This window comes from Centropristis striata, chromosome 14, assembly GCF_030273125.1.
Source record: "Centropristis striata isolate RG_2023a ecotype Rhode Island chromosome 14, C.striata_1.0, whole genome shotgun sequence".
In the NCBI taxonomy this organism is placed as follows: domain Eukaryota; kingdom Metazoa; phylum Chordata; class Actinopteri; order Perciformes; family Serranidae; genus Centropristis; species Centropristis striata.
Window position 1 is genome coordinate 11,357,924 of NC_081530.1, and position 14,932 is coordinate 11,372,855.

A 14,932-nucleotide genomic window follows, 5' to 3' on the forward strand; every position below is an offset into this window, starting at 1 on the left:
AACGCCTACGGTAACTTGGGAACGCAGGAATGGACTCAACTTTAGTTTTTAAGTTTTAAGTTTTTTTTATTTTGCACAATAATAAGACAAATGACAAGATTAAAGAGATAACAACAAAAGGAAGGTGCAAGGTAGGGGCAAGGAACCCAAAGGGCTTATACAGGACCTCTACTTTTATTAAAATTTAAAAGTTAAATTAAAAACAAGTAATTATGAAATAGAAAAAAAATAATGACACATAAAAATGAAGCAAAATTATAATAATAAAAGTAAAATAAAACAAAAGTGTAGAAAGTGGTTGTCACAGCAGACACATGGATATAGAAAACAGAATAAGCAATATAAAAAACAAGACATATACACACATTATATACACTATATATAACGCTATTTGGCTTTTATTATAAATATATATTTTTTTGTATTTGTTTGTTTTCCTCAAAGTACTTTGCATTGAACAAATATTGCACATTAGAGAAAATATATTTTAGCATGTTAAATAGGTTTTTGCATGTAGTGGTATGAACATTCCATGAATAAATATATTTTAATATATGCAGAGATATACACAGTATAGTATAAGTGGTGTATGACATATATAGTAATATAGAAAAAATACAGAAGTCCTAATATAGGCCTAAAATGGTCAGATGTAAACAAAGATTGTGCAGATTGTTATTAGATTATTATTGATGCATTTATGTAAGCAGCATTTGAATTTCCCAAAGTAGGATTAATTTATGAGGTAAATTAAAAAGTTTCTAAATTGATCATGTTTCTATGTTAAATCTTGACGTGAAAACTAACTAAAGCTGTCAGCTAAATGTAGTGGAGTAAAAAATACAATGATTGCCTCATAATTTAGTGAAGTAGAAGTATAAAGTTACATAAAATGGAAATACTCAAGTAAAGTACAAGTACCTCAAAATGATATTTTCCACCAATGGTTAAGAGGCACATTAAGTTTATCAAATGTATTTATTAGTTTATATATACATATATACACACCCGCCCACACACATCCACCCACACACACACACACACACACACATTTATATATATATATATATATATATATATAAATATATATTAGACCTAAAAACTGTAAGACATGGGTCTCAAACTTGAGGCCCATGGGCTAATTGCGGCCCTCATGATGATATTTTGTGGGTCCCTTTAATTATTTTTTTTGGTAATTTTGTGTCTTTTAAAAAATAATAATTTTGTATCTTTTTTTGGTCATTTTGTGTCTTTTTTTGGTCATTTTGTTTCTTTTTCTAGTAATTTAGTTTTTTTCTGTCATTTTGTGTCTTTTTTCTGTCATTTTGTGTCTTTTTTAGTAATTTTGTGTCTTTTATTGGTCATTTTGAGTCTTTTAAAAAATAATAATTTTGTGTCTTTTTTAAAATAATTTTTGTGTCTTTTTTGGTAATTCTGTGTCTTTTTTTGGTAATTTTGTGTCTTTTTTGTCTTTTTTTGTAATTTTGTGTCTTTTTAAAATAACTTGTCTTTTTTTTGTAATTTTGTGTATTTTTTAGTAATTTTGTGTCTTTTTTTTGGTCATTTTGTGTCTTTTTTATGGTCATTTTGTGTCTTTTTCTTGGTCATTTTGTGTCTTTTTTTTTTGTAATTTTGTGTCTTTTACTGGTCATTTTGAGTCTTTTTTAATTAATTTAGTTTTTTTCTGTCACTTTTTGTCTTTTTTTTTTTTGTAATTTTGTGTTTTTTTGGTCATTGGCCCAGGTAATTTGAGTGTGAGACCCCTGCTGTAAGACCTAAAAGCTGTAACATTATGACATTAAAACATATGAAAAACTCTTTGTAACAACTTGTAGCTTTGTTCTTTTAACGCCACCAATTTTAGATGCATGAAAACAAAAGAAAATCAGCACAATAATGTAGTAATATAATATATAGTATTCAGAGACTTTTAGCAGATAAAAGTAAACCACCCCAGTTTAAAGTTGTGATGCAGTGTAAAATGTAAAATTGAAGTTGCTTCCAAACTTTTGGCCTGTAGTGTATATTACAGTACTTGATTACTTTGCAGCTGTCTGTGAATTTCTCTTGGCCATCACAGCAAATTGCTGACATGCTCTGGCTGCTCCTGACCGGATTATTATAATAAGCGCCTGAAGGCAGCACACTTTCCATGTTTTGATCAGCAGGGGGAGCTCAGGTTTCACGTTTGAAAGCTCATTTTGGACAAGAGAAGAAAAAAATGTTGCATTTTCTCATGCAGAAAGGCCTTAAGCCAGCTGTTTAGCTGTACAGATTGTACAAGGCATTTATCAGCATTACATGTTGCAGCTTGGAGCTCCTTGCATTGTTCATCCTATTTACAAGTGGCAGAGAATCGACATGACACAAGTCCTACTCATTTTCTTTGTGTGAAAATTAATTTGTTCCCATCTTTTGATTTTTCTTAAATCCAAAAGGAACAGCTACTTTTATATTAGTCCAGGAATAGCTCCAGTGCTAACGTCAGAGCCATTTTGTCCTGACAATAGATGTAACAATGTATCAGTGTGACTCCAGTGATAATGTAAGCTGCTTCTCAGAAGCGACAAAGCGAGGCTAAATTGATCCCGCAGCAGAAACACTTTAATGGTCGGAGGCACAGAGATGTTTTCCTGTGGGGTTACAACACACAGGTTCCTCTTTCTCTCCCCGACACAAAACAACACTTACTGCTGCTCTGCTCCATATAATAAATGGCCACAGTCTAAAGTGGTTAGTTACAGTGTACTGTGGAAAGGTCAATGATCCTGTGATGCGGATCGCAGTGTATTATCTTCATTGTGCTCACATATGAAGTCCATGCAGGGAGCCACGCCGTCTCAATTTCGTCAAACTGTGACTCGATGGGATTAAACAACATGTCCACGTAGCCTACTGTTGTTTGGATCATCTGCAACTGGGTTCACTGGGCTCACTGTGTGGGTGAGCGCAAGCACGGCAAATTAAAATAACAAAATGATGGAGTTAGTGACTGATGGCTGACTCACTGACAGATAACTGCAGAGCTGACTGATGCTTCTATGTAACACCCAAAATCTCTACTCGTGAGCCTTAGCAGCCAGCTTAGTCTCTGGAACACAGGAGGGGGGCTTAATGAGAGTTTTAATTCATTTTTGACCGGAGATGTGATTGAATTAAACTCCCACAGAAGGGCTGGATGCTCTCCTCACCACAAGCCATTTCCTCCTATTAGAGATGTAACAGAAGCAGCAGGTAGGGTGGCAGGTCAGTCACAGATAAAACTGATTGCTCTCGCCTTCATTTTATGAAACATATACTCTTTATAGACTGTATGTGTCTGCTCGTGGTGCTCTTTATTGGGGGAAATATATGGGCTGAAATATGTGCCACCAGAAATTTGAATTATTTATATTTGAATTTGAATCACATCATTTGAATTTGTATTGTTCAATTTGAATCATTGCATTGAAAATCTGAATTGTAATTTGAAACTGACGTTATTAGTTTGGAACTGAAAATTCAGTTCTCACAATTCAATTTCAGTTCGCAAAATTCAATTTCAATTTTCTGCGACAAGAATCTGGGTAGTTGAGGCAAAGCAATCGAGTGCAGATACATAGAACGCCTCTTTGGCCAATCAGCACCTCTGTTTTCTGCGCTCGATTGCTCGATTTGGTACTTCCTGTCATGGTGGTGCAATAAGTAGGCGGCGACCTACTTGATATTAAAGACACAAGGCCTTGTGGGAACTCACTAGGGCCTTAATTCTGATAACACCATGACTGAGGGGAACATGTAGATCAGGGGGCTCTGTCCTGATGTGTTGTGTAGGGCAGGAAGATAGGGCTGCATTGAGTCTTGCTTAAAAGCCAATGCTGAAAAGTGCAACAGTCATAAGTCGAGCGGTGTACAGGACTTTGTTGTATTGTAAAACAGCCATTCAGAATTGTGCGGTGTATGGAATACGAATGTGCTAATAAAACTTGCTGAACAGAGTATTGAGTGCTTTGTGTTTGGCCAGCTCACCCATTAACTTAGTGCAGTTGTTTAAATTACCACGACAATGGCTAGCAGGCCTACCGTCGCATTGCCCACCTTAGCTCAAGCATCCCAAAACTATGAATAAATTTGCACAGCAGCTACTTTCTGGTTACTTCGCAGCTCATTTTTTGGCTTTTTAAATAGGGTTAGGGTTAGGGTTAGGCCTATGTGCCTTGGAATTTGGCAGTAATGGTGGAAAACAGTAACAGACCGGGGAACATAGGACCCTTTTTAGGGAAAAGCGGGGAAAGAGGGTCATACAAAGATGGGAACATAGGACCATAGGGAAACATAGACACGGCCTGGAGCGCAGTTTTCAAATTTATTTTTTAACAATTTTTTCTCTCCCTTTACACTCTGCCGATGATGTCACAAACTGTTACACGAACATTCCATGCAATACACACCCATTATAATCTCAGAATTTCTCCAAAAATGATCATGGTCATTGAACAGGGATTGATAAAAAACTATATGACCTATCCAAACGTGGATAATACACCAATACACAAGACTTGTGTCTACTGTTTAAAGTTTAAATGGAGTCTCTAGGTTAAATTATGCCAGAGAAGTAGACATTTGAAAATCTCCAATTAATGTTCTTTTTCGCACATTTTTTTTCAGCCGTCCCATTCACTTCAATGCAAAATTTTGCGCAGTGCATAATTAACCATGCCATTTCAGCTGCTGACTTTGTGAACAGTTAACGACGGCGAAAACCATACGTCACCTCCAGAGTCTCTAAATCCCTCTGGGGGCTAACTTGTAATGGAGACACGCAGAGTGAGCGGACTTTTGAGAGGGTGTGGCCTGAGACTTTCCCTATGGCCACTTCCCCCCTAGTGGAAACACGGCTAAAGGCACCTACACCTCCACTGCTGCTAATACAGCTGCTTGCACTAATAGTACATCACAGCTATCACTTCAGCAAAAAAAAATACTTGTACTATTACTGCTACAGCTACTAGTGCTGTACTAATGTCTGTGATAGTTTACTCCTATCATTGCTGCTGTTACCATGCCATTTCTGCTGCTACAAAAAACTAATAACACACAATAACAACTGGAGGCCATTCGTCCAGATGGATGTAAGAATTGCTGGATGGGATGGGGCAGTTTGCATCACTCCTAGCCAAAATGAAACAGCTGTGGTGCACCACACTCCAATCATGTACTGGCCACCATATCCAGGAAGGTCACCAGGCCAGCTGTTTAAACGACTCACACATCTGCTTTTTGGAGAAAAAATCATATACCAGCCCACTTGTGGAAGAACTCTAAATATGTTACCAAATTAGAAGAAGTGGAGGCACAAGAATCTTGTTGACTTTCTGCCACTGCTGTACAAGCCAAGGTCAGATGGGTTTACTGGAGCAAGACAACACCATTTAACAAATATTCCACATGTTTGCTCTAAAAGTGCTCATTCATTTTATTGGGCTAGGAGTCAACTCTAGATCAGCACAATATTTTGGTCACTTGGTAACACTTTGGTGTTTACAGCTAAACATGTCAGTTTTGTATCTTGGTGGCTCCAAATGCCATTGATATTAACAGGTTTGAAAAATATTAACATTATTATCCCAGCATAGGTGGCTTTGTGGTCTCTTTAAAGTGTTTTGTGTAATAGTCTTCAGATCTGCCACAACACTTGAGGTGAATATGGTAAACTTTTTAACAAATGATTGAGCAAATAAATTTCTTCCTATTAGAGATGTAACAGAAGCAGCAGGTAGGGTGGCAGGTCAGTCACAGATAAAAGTGATTGCTCTCCCTTCATTTTATGAAACATATACTCTTTATAGACTGTATGTGTCTGCTCGTGGTGCTCTTTATTCTGGCTGCTTGCTGCTTCCCCTCCTCTTCCTCTTCGTCTTTTCATTTTACTGCCCCCACAGGTCACAAATAGAAGTTTGGATAGCTCACAAATCTTGTGCCACGAGATCTTGTCACACCCCTAGTGGATTCTATGAAAAAGTTCAGTGTACAGTATACTCCAGGCCCAAGGAAGCACAATGTCAAGTGTCAATGTTATTCAGATGAGGTTCTCCAGAAAGCTGCAAACAGAAATACCAGAGACCAAGCAATTGGTGTGTTCCAAACAGGTTTGTTTTATACAGGCACTGTACTAGTGGTGTGAAAATATATTGCTAAAAAGAAAAATGGCTCTGGATGTGCTAGATGGTCATGGTCAGGACAGTCCAAATGGGGAAAAAACATCTGTCACCAAGACAACCGAGACCTTTCTCTAGGTAGAGTTGATGTACGAATAACCTAACCAAGGATAGTGTGTGTAACCAGTTCAGCCAGTTATATTTATATGAATGAAGTCCAAAAGAATAAGACGGAGGCAAGCGAAGGACAACAACCCCCCTCTCATTCTCTTCTGTAATCAATGGCAGCAGGAGGAGTTTTGATTTATGTTTCCCAGGATCTGTGCTCCAGGAACAACCCCAGCTGTTCCATTGACACAGCTGAGGCCAGGAGAGAGATGAGTAATATAATTAACCAATGAATGAAAGGAGGAAGATGGAGAGATCGGTCTGCGTGAGGGGGGGCAGTTGCCCGCTGATGTTCCCACACGCCAGACTCATATCTCAGCGTGTACAAAAGCCCTGCTCCGATGTCATCCTCTCAGCATAATTAAATAAGATAAAAGTCGCAGCGGAGGAGTGAGCCTTAAAGCCTGACGACTGCATGAGTGTGGCGCTGCTCTATAGCTTCGGTTCATGTTTCTGTGATATAAACATGCGCGGTTACATCTCTGCTGGGGGAGCTCAACAGCTCGTACGCATGCTGGAGAATTAAGAGAGTAAAAGTGAGAATGAAGTAGAGTAGATGCAGGCTAGCACCAGCAATGATACACTTGCACTTAAGCTGCCAAAACCAGATTTTGTGCAAATATAAACTATAAAATCTACGGTGGCCCTGAAGTACAAATCACAACGGCAAATCAGAAGATAGAACAACAAATTCTGTTTTTTGATTTGTTGTTGTGTCAAGTCATTTTTTGTTGTGTTTTTGATTTGTTGTTGTGTTTTCTGTTTTTTTGTTGTGTTTTTTGATCAAAAGCACCAAATCATGACTTCTTCATGACATCCAGACTAGAAAACAAAGCAGCGTGGAGCCCTACTGTAAATTTACCTCTAAAGTTCTGGCTGTAAACTCCATGAGGCCAGTTTCAGTTTGATGATGATATACCAAGTAAAACTGGAGCTCAAAATATATCTTGTATACAATTATAGAACTGGATGTAACCCTCTTATATGTTATATTTGCAACATTTGTTCACATTTGCAACATTTAAAAATCTTTATTGAGCATGATAGTGTTTTGAAATTTAAAAAAATATTCAAAATCACGTTTTATGTTGGACTAAAGGAATAAAAAAAAAGACACAAAATGACCAAAAAAGACACAAAATGATTAAAAAAAAATCACAGAAGAAGACACAAAATGACCAAAAAAGACAAAAATGAGTAAAAATACACAAAATTACCAAAATTGTTACACTAAACAAACAAGACACAAATAAAATAGAGTCCCACTAGAATAAAAACCAGAGTTGGATGACAGGATCACACACAATCACAAGATCACATTTATGTTGCTTTTTCTTTGTTTCTTTTTGGTTCAAAATGTTGATCCAGTAAATCAGAACAAAAAAACAATTATTATTATTATTAGGTCATATAGGTGAGGTTGTGCTGAAAAATAAAATACCAACATGGCATTTAAACATTTTTTAAGTGATGTAAACAGGCAGGAAGGAAAAGGATTAAATAATGGACAAAATAGCCCAAAACTCCATAGAGTTAAATCTAAGAAGTAAAGAAGGCAGAAATAGTTTTTAGTTCCAACCTAATTAATGTTTACGAGCTGTTGTTGCAACTTGAAAATGAGATGAGAAGTAAACTATGGAATGTTCCCTGAATGTCAGGGATGTACTTATCAAGTTTTTTTCCCTCCCAATCCTGATCCGAGTCACTTTATATTATCTATCTATGTACCTGCCAATAAAAAGTCCCAATCAGAAGTTGCCTGCAATAAGAAAAAATACCTCCATCTATGCTGTTCTGTTATGGTTTTTAAAAAAATATTATTATTTAATACATCACAGTGACTACATCCAGGTCTTTGATACAGTCTATGGTTTCAAGGCACACCACAACATAGATGAATATAAATATGAATGTGAATATACAGTAACATATTCATTATTATTCAATTTTTTTCTGATATTAGCTAAAATTGTCATGACAACTGTCAATTTAAATATCTGATCAAATGTAATTTATATTCTAACAGTATACAAAAACAAGATAAACAGCTGCGAGACCATCACGAGACATTAAATTTGGCAGCAGACATCAAACAGAATTGAAATCTGCATACTGTTATCGGCAAAATGATTGAAACTGAAACAAAACAGCATAATGTAGCTTTGATCTGTGCAGTAGAGAGCAGAAGTTGACAACATGTTTGCACATGGCAGCCTCCTCACCACCCATCAGTACACTGTTGCCCATTAAGTGGCTAATGGTGTCATGTAATAAATGTTTGCTCGCTGTGCTGCTCACAGTCTCCTCAGTGGAGAGTAGACAGGCAAATAATATCAGTTTGTGTAGTGGTGTTTGCACACAGTGCTGCCTTCTAAATAGTAAGTTATGTACATACCAAAATTGAAATCACTTGATATAAACTCTCTTTAAAAAACAGTAAAATAAAATTCCTTTTGGTGGATAAGCAGCTGGCACACTAAGGCCATGTGATACCTTAATATCTGTGCTTTCAAATGCCATTATTATTTACCAATTATTGATGTTGTAACAGTGGATAAAATAATGGATGACCTGTATGGTATTTTTAAAGGATTGTCTTCGTGGTTTGTGGGTAAAAGCTATTTAAAACTCAGTGAATAATATGAAAGCCATCCATCCATCCATCCATCCATCCATCCATCCATCCATCCATCCATCCATCTCTCCCTCCCTCCATCCATCCACTCAGCCCTATGTTCCCTTAGCCCTGTCCCCTCAACTCTAAGTTCCCTCAGCCCAATGTTCCCTTAGCCCTGTTCCCTCAACTCTAAGTTCTCTCAGCTCTATATTCCCTCAGCCCTGTTCCCTCAACTCTATGTTCCCTCAGCCCTATGTTCCCTTAGCCCTGTTCCCTCAACTCTAAGTTCTCTCAGCCCTATATTCCCTTAGCCTTGTTCCCTTAGCCCTGTTCCCTCAGCCCTATGTTCCCTTAGCCCTGTTCCCTCAACTCTATGTTCCCTCTGCCCTATGTTCCCATAGCCCTGTGTTCCCTTAGCCCTGTTCCCTCAACTCTAAGTTTGCTAAGCCCTATGTTCCCTCAGACCTATGTTCCCTTAGCCTTGTTCCCTTAGCCCTGTTCCCTCAACTCTATGTTCCCTCAGCCCTATGTTCCCTTAGCCCTGTTCCCTCAACTCTATGTTCCCTCAGCCCTATGTTCCCTCAGGCATGTGTTCCCTCAGCCCTATGTTCCCTTAGCCCTGTTCCCTCAACTCTATGTTCCCTCAGCCCTATGTTCCCTCAGCCATATGTTCCCTCAGCCCTATGTTCCCGTAGCCCTATGTTCCCTTGGCCCTATGTTCCCTTAGCCCTATGTTCCCTCAGCCCAATGTTCCCTTAGCCCTATGTTCCCTCAGCCCAATGTTCCCTTAGCCCTATGTTCCCTCAAACCTATGTTAGGTCAATACTATGTTCCCTCAGCCCTGTAAGGTTAATCCCCACTAGAAATTTTATAACGTTTGCCTGATTAGACCCCTTAACTGTGTAGACTGTTTTTGAGATTGACATCTTGCTGACAGTCCTGTTAGCTTGGTTGCATCTGCAAGGGAAGGACATATTACACCTTATTACTCAAACTCCCCTTTCAGACATGCAGCCTTTTATGTAAATTAAGCTGTCGGATGAATGAGCTCCTGAGACATTTTAAGTAAAAGTCACAACAGCAATCTTTTCCGTAACACAAGTCTCATTTGGGTTCAGATTGATGTTACAGGTACAGCAGCACAAGGTGAAACAGGGAGAGAAAAAAATTAAAAGCACTTTATACATGACCCAATTATGATCTCCTTTAGACAAAGAAAACACTTTAATAAACCAGAATTAATTTATTTTTCTTGATTCTTATCATGTCGGATCGTTTAAAAAAAAAATTAATTAGAAACATTTTAACGTTTTGTCATTAAATGAAGACATTGATGAGAAAATCTATTAGGGGATTAAGTGTGAGAACAGAAGTGGGTTGTTAATATTAAGACTTCAGTTGTGAAATAAATTTTATAATCCATAACTGATGCAGCCAAAGAGAGAACACAATATGATTTTCTTCCTTTGTATAACTACTTGCTGGCACATGTCAGTGTGAAGCCATTACACACATTTACATAACGTACAGCTCTGTCTGAATGACAAACAGCCATCACAGTTTGATAAGGGCTGCAATGTTATCTCTGTAGTTTATTCTTTGTATGTCTTTATTGAAATATGAAGTCAAGGGGGAGTCCTGCTACCCAACTTGACCTGAATAAAGTTAGGTGAAAAAGCGATTTGATACATTTAAATGCTGTTTACACTTTTAAATCCCTAGAACATCGACTAATATGTTACTATTGTCTATTTATTTATGTATTAGTAGATCAATCCAGACCCTATTCAGTACCTTTTAAGGGTAGTAAATTTCCTATGCCCCTTTTCAACCAAGGCAGTTCCAGGGCTGGCGCCTCAGGCAGCAACCTCTGTGTCTGAGCAGGGAGGCAAACCAGGAAGTGCCTTCAGCCTTCATTCTACCGAAAATTCCAGCAGGGGGTGCTGATGGCAGCTGCAGAAGCATTTGGGTCCATTCATTTCAATACAAAATGAGAAAACTTCTCACTAGATTTATTACCTAAATTTTTTTAGGACAACACTATGGTCTCAATCGCTAGTAAAAAAAAGGCGAGCCGTCATCAGGAGAGAAGCAGAACAATGCGTATGGCAACGTGTCAATAAAGTTATATATACTGTATTTAAATATTTAAAAAGTACGTTTACTGGTGTGGTCTTATAGCTTATACCATTTCACTGTATTTTCACTTAATGACAGTTTATTTGAATGTTTTGTTGGGTAAAAATGTCTTGTTCAGCGTTTCGTTGGATTAACAAACACTCCAAGGAGTCGCTGTTCAGTTTTCTGAGGTAAGTAACGGACATTTTGTTTTGTTTTTTGCTAGCCAAAACTAACATCCCAGTTAATGCTCCAGTTAATGCTAACATGAATTAGCAGCAGCTTCTCTCAGTCAGGTTGAGGTGTAGAGAGGCTGTAGTCAGTGATCAGATCCCTCTCGCTCCTCCACAGCCCAGATATGGTCTGCTTCCTGTTTCCGAAAACAAGATGGCGACGAGTGTAACGCTGAACTCGATGCCTCAAGCGGGCAGTCCACAAACCAATAGATGATGTCACGGTGACTACGTCCATTATTTAAACAGTCTTTGGGACCGTCTGACTGATAATCCTCCACAATGGAAGCAAAAAAAAAGACAGTCTGTCTTTTCTTGTTGTTTTGATGGAGAGACTCCTAGCTGCAGAAAACTATACATTGTTTAATTACTTTGGGGTTAAGGTCACCGTAATACCTGCTGCTGTTGGGAATCCCTTTAAATAGAATTCATTTTCACCTGAAAAACATTTTAACATTCACGTAACCCTTCATTTGTTAATCAAGGGGTTTTTCAAATTAAAATGCTTCAAAGCGGTTTAAATGAATGGCTTGCTGAAAAACACACAAAACCATATGTTTTCAAGTGTTAATGAAGGATTAATTCATTCATGGTATTTTCAGGAATGCACAGCTAGGAGAGGCTTTGTGGTGAACAAGGCATCTCAGTAAAGCGTACTGTATGTAGAAGTCAAATATTTTTTAATACAGAAATGTAGCCATGGTAACTGAAGGCCCTCTTTTATATCAGAGGCACATGACATAAATGAATCATAGTATCTGATATCAGTCCATTGCATTAGCAGACCTACTGTATATATTGGTTTGATTGGAGAAAGGTTGGGAGCAGGGAGAGAGACAGTGAGCCTGAGAGAGACTCTTCATCACCATGGTGTAAGACAAAGTAATCTGCCCATCCCCCTTCACAGCTCTACTCCACTCTACTGTGGGCTCACACGTGTAAAAGCAGTCCTCAGCACAGCACAAGCTCCAGCATGGTGTTTAACCCCCACATCATTACTAAAGCTCCACTAAGACAGATCTACATCCTCCACAGTAAATGAGTGGGATAAGGCCTGTACCACTCAGTATAAATGTGATGAATGAGACAGCGTAATTGGACAGATCTATGATATTGCTCTTTTATTCAAAATATATCACTTTCAGACTTTTTATGTTTAAGATATTTTTCTTCTAACTTGACAGTAGTAGAGGAAATCATCAATGAAATCTGTCTTACCTTGACTTCGAGAAATACCTCAACATTTTGTTAAATAAGCCTATTGGCTTTGTATTATTTGCAAGAGTCATGTCTGTGCTTTAAGCAATGAGCTTCTGGATGTATTTAGCTTAGCTTAAACCATGGGTCTCAAACTCGCGGGCCAATTGCGGCCCTCGTGGCGATATTTTGTGGTCCCCACCTTAATATGAAAGTTTAATGTGAGTTTAATATGGATGGCACAAAATTACTTTAAAAAGACACAAAATGACTGAAAAACCACAAAATTACTTTAAAAAGACACAAATTTACCAAAAAAAGACACAGAATTACCAAAACAAGACACAAAATGACCAAAAAAAGACACAAAATGACAGAAAAAAATTAAATTACTTAAAAAAGAAACAAAATGACCAAAAAGACACAAAATTACAAAAAAAAGAGACACAATTATTTAAAAAAGACCAAAAATTAGGGAAAAAAAGACACAAAATTAGGGAAAAAAAATACACTTAATTACAAAAAAAACCCCACACAATTGTTAAAAAAAACCCCCACACAATTATTAAAAAAATACACAAAATTATTTTTAAAAAGACACAAAATTACAAAAAAAAAAGTAATTAAAGGGACCTTCCACACACAACACGGTAAAGTGCTATTCACATAAAACTCATATAAAATTAAACTTTTATATCAAGCTGGGGGCCACAAAATATCGTAACGAGGGCCGCAATTGGCCCGCGGGCCGCGAGTTTGAGACCAATGTTCTAGATGGTACATTTAAATACATGGAAAGTTTTGCAAAATTCCACATAATGCGTTATCAACTGGTATTGCTAACTTTGGCTAACTTGGCTAGAACTGGTATTGCATGGTTTTCCGACTAAAATACACAAAAAAAGATACAATTATAAACAAAATTATTTTAAAAAAGACACAATTTCCAAAAAAAGTAATTAAAGGGACCATCCACACACAACATGGTAAAGTGCCATTCATATAAAACTCACATTAAACTGTCATATCAAGCTGGGGGCCACAAAATATCGCAACAAGGGCCCGATTTAGCCCGCAGGCCGCGAGTTGGAGACCAATGTTCTAGATGGTAAATTTAAATACATGGAAAGTTTTGCAAAATACCACATAATGCGTTATCAACTGGTATTGCTAAGTTTGGCTAACTTGGCTAGAACTGGTATTGCATGGTTTTCCGACTAAAAGACACAAAAAAAGACACAGAATTATTAAAAGAGACACAGAATTATTAAAAAAGACACAAAATGACCCAAAATGACCAAAAAAGACACAAAATTACTAAAAAAAGACACAAAATTACCAAAAAAAGTAATTAAAGGGACCTTCCACACACAACATGGTAAAGTGCCATTCATATAAAACTCATATAAAATGAAACTTTAATATCAAGGTGGGGGCCACAAAATATTGTAACGAGGGTCGCAATTGGCCCGCGAGTTTGAGACCCATGTTTTAGATGGCACATTTAAATACATGGAAAGTTTTGATACTTTTGCAAGCTATGAATCAGTTTCTCTGTGACACTCAATCACAATACATTCACATTCTAGTGCTGCCCCACAAAACCTCTTTGAATTCATTACCAGTTTACTAAGTTTTACTAAGTTTACCTAAGTTCAATAAAGATAAAATATGCATGTTAATGACTTGATCCAGCATCTCACTTGTATGTAGGAAGTCTATCTAAGCTCAATAGGACAGCTGCCTCAATATACAGTATGTTGCCTTCCTCCAGCTTAACCAATTTAAAATTAAATTGCAATAGCCAGGTTTCAACCAGTAGAGGGCTGTCCATATGCATGTTATATACACAATTCACAAATTCAGATACTTTGCGCTAAAATGTCCAGGTTCAGACCTGAACCAATCAATAACCCAACTATATACCCATATACATGGTCGCCCATAAAGTTGGAACACAAATCCCCTGTTAGTTGTGATTTTGGAAGAATTATAAATATATAAATCAATCTCAATCTTAATATAAAAAAGAAGATATACACTTTATCTGTCAATAATAAATCACATTGTCACAATCGTTTCATGGAAAGAGGTAAAACATATTTTATTCAAACTTAATGGGTGACCATGTATACTTGTTTTCAGCTGGAAAAAATGGTTTAGTTCCTCTTTGAGCTTTGGTTAGGTTTAGCCACAACCATGACTCAGGGTTAAGGTTAGAGAAATGTCATGGTGTGGGTTAAAATAATGACTTTACTTAGGTTAGAATATCACCTAATTTAGGTTAAAATTACTCTTTCCTTTACGCAAGGGAACCCTCGTCATTGGAGACAGTCAACCAATGTTGACTGTCTCCTGTGGCGAAGTCCGACATTTTATTGACCCGTCCAACCACCCCAGCCTCGTCCTTACATGGATTCTTTCACACAACTTCGTCCTTTGCTCTCGATGGACAAGTCATA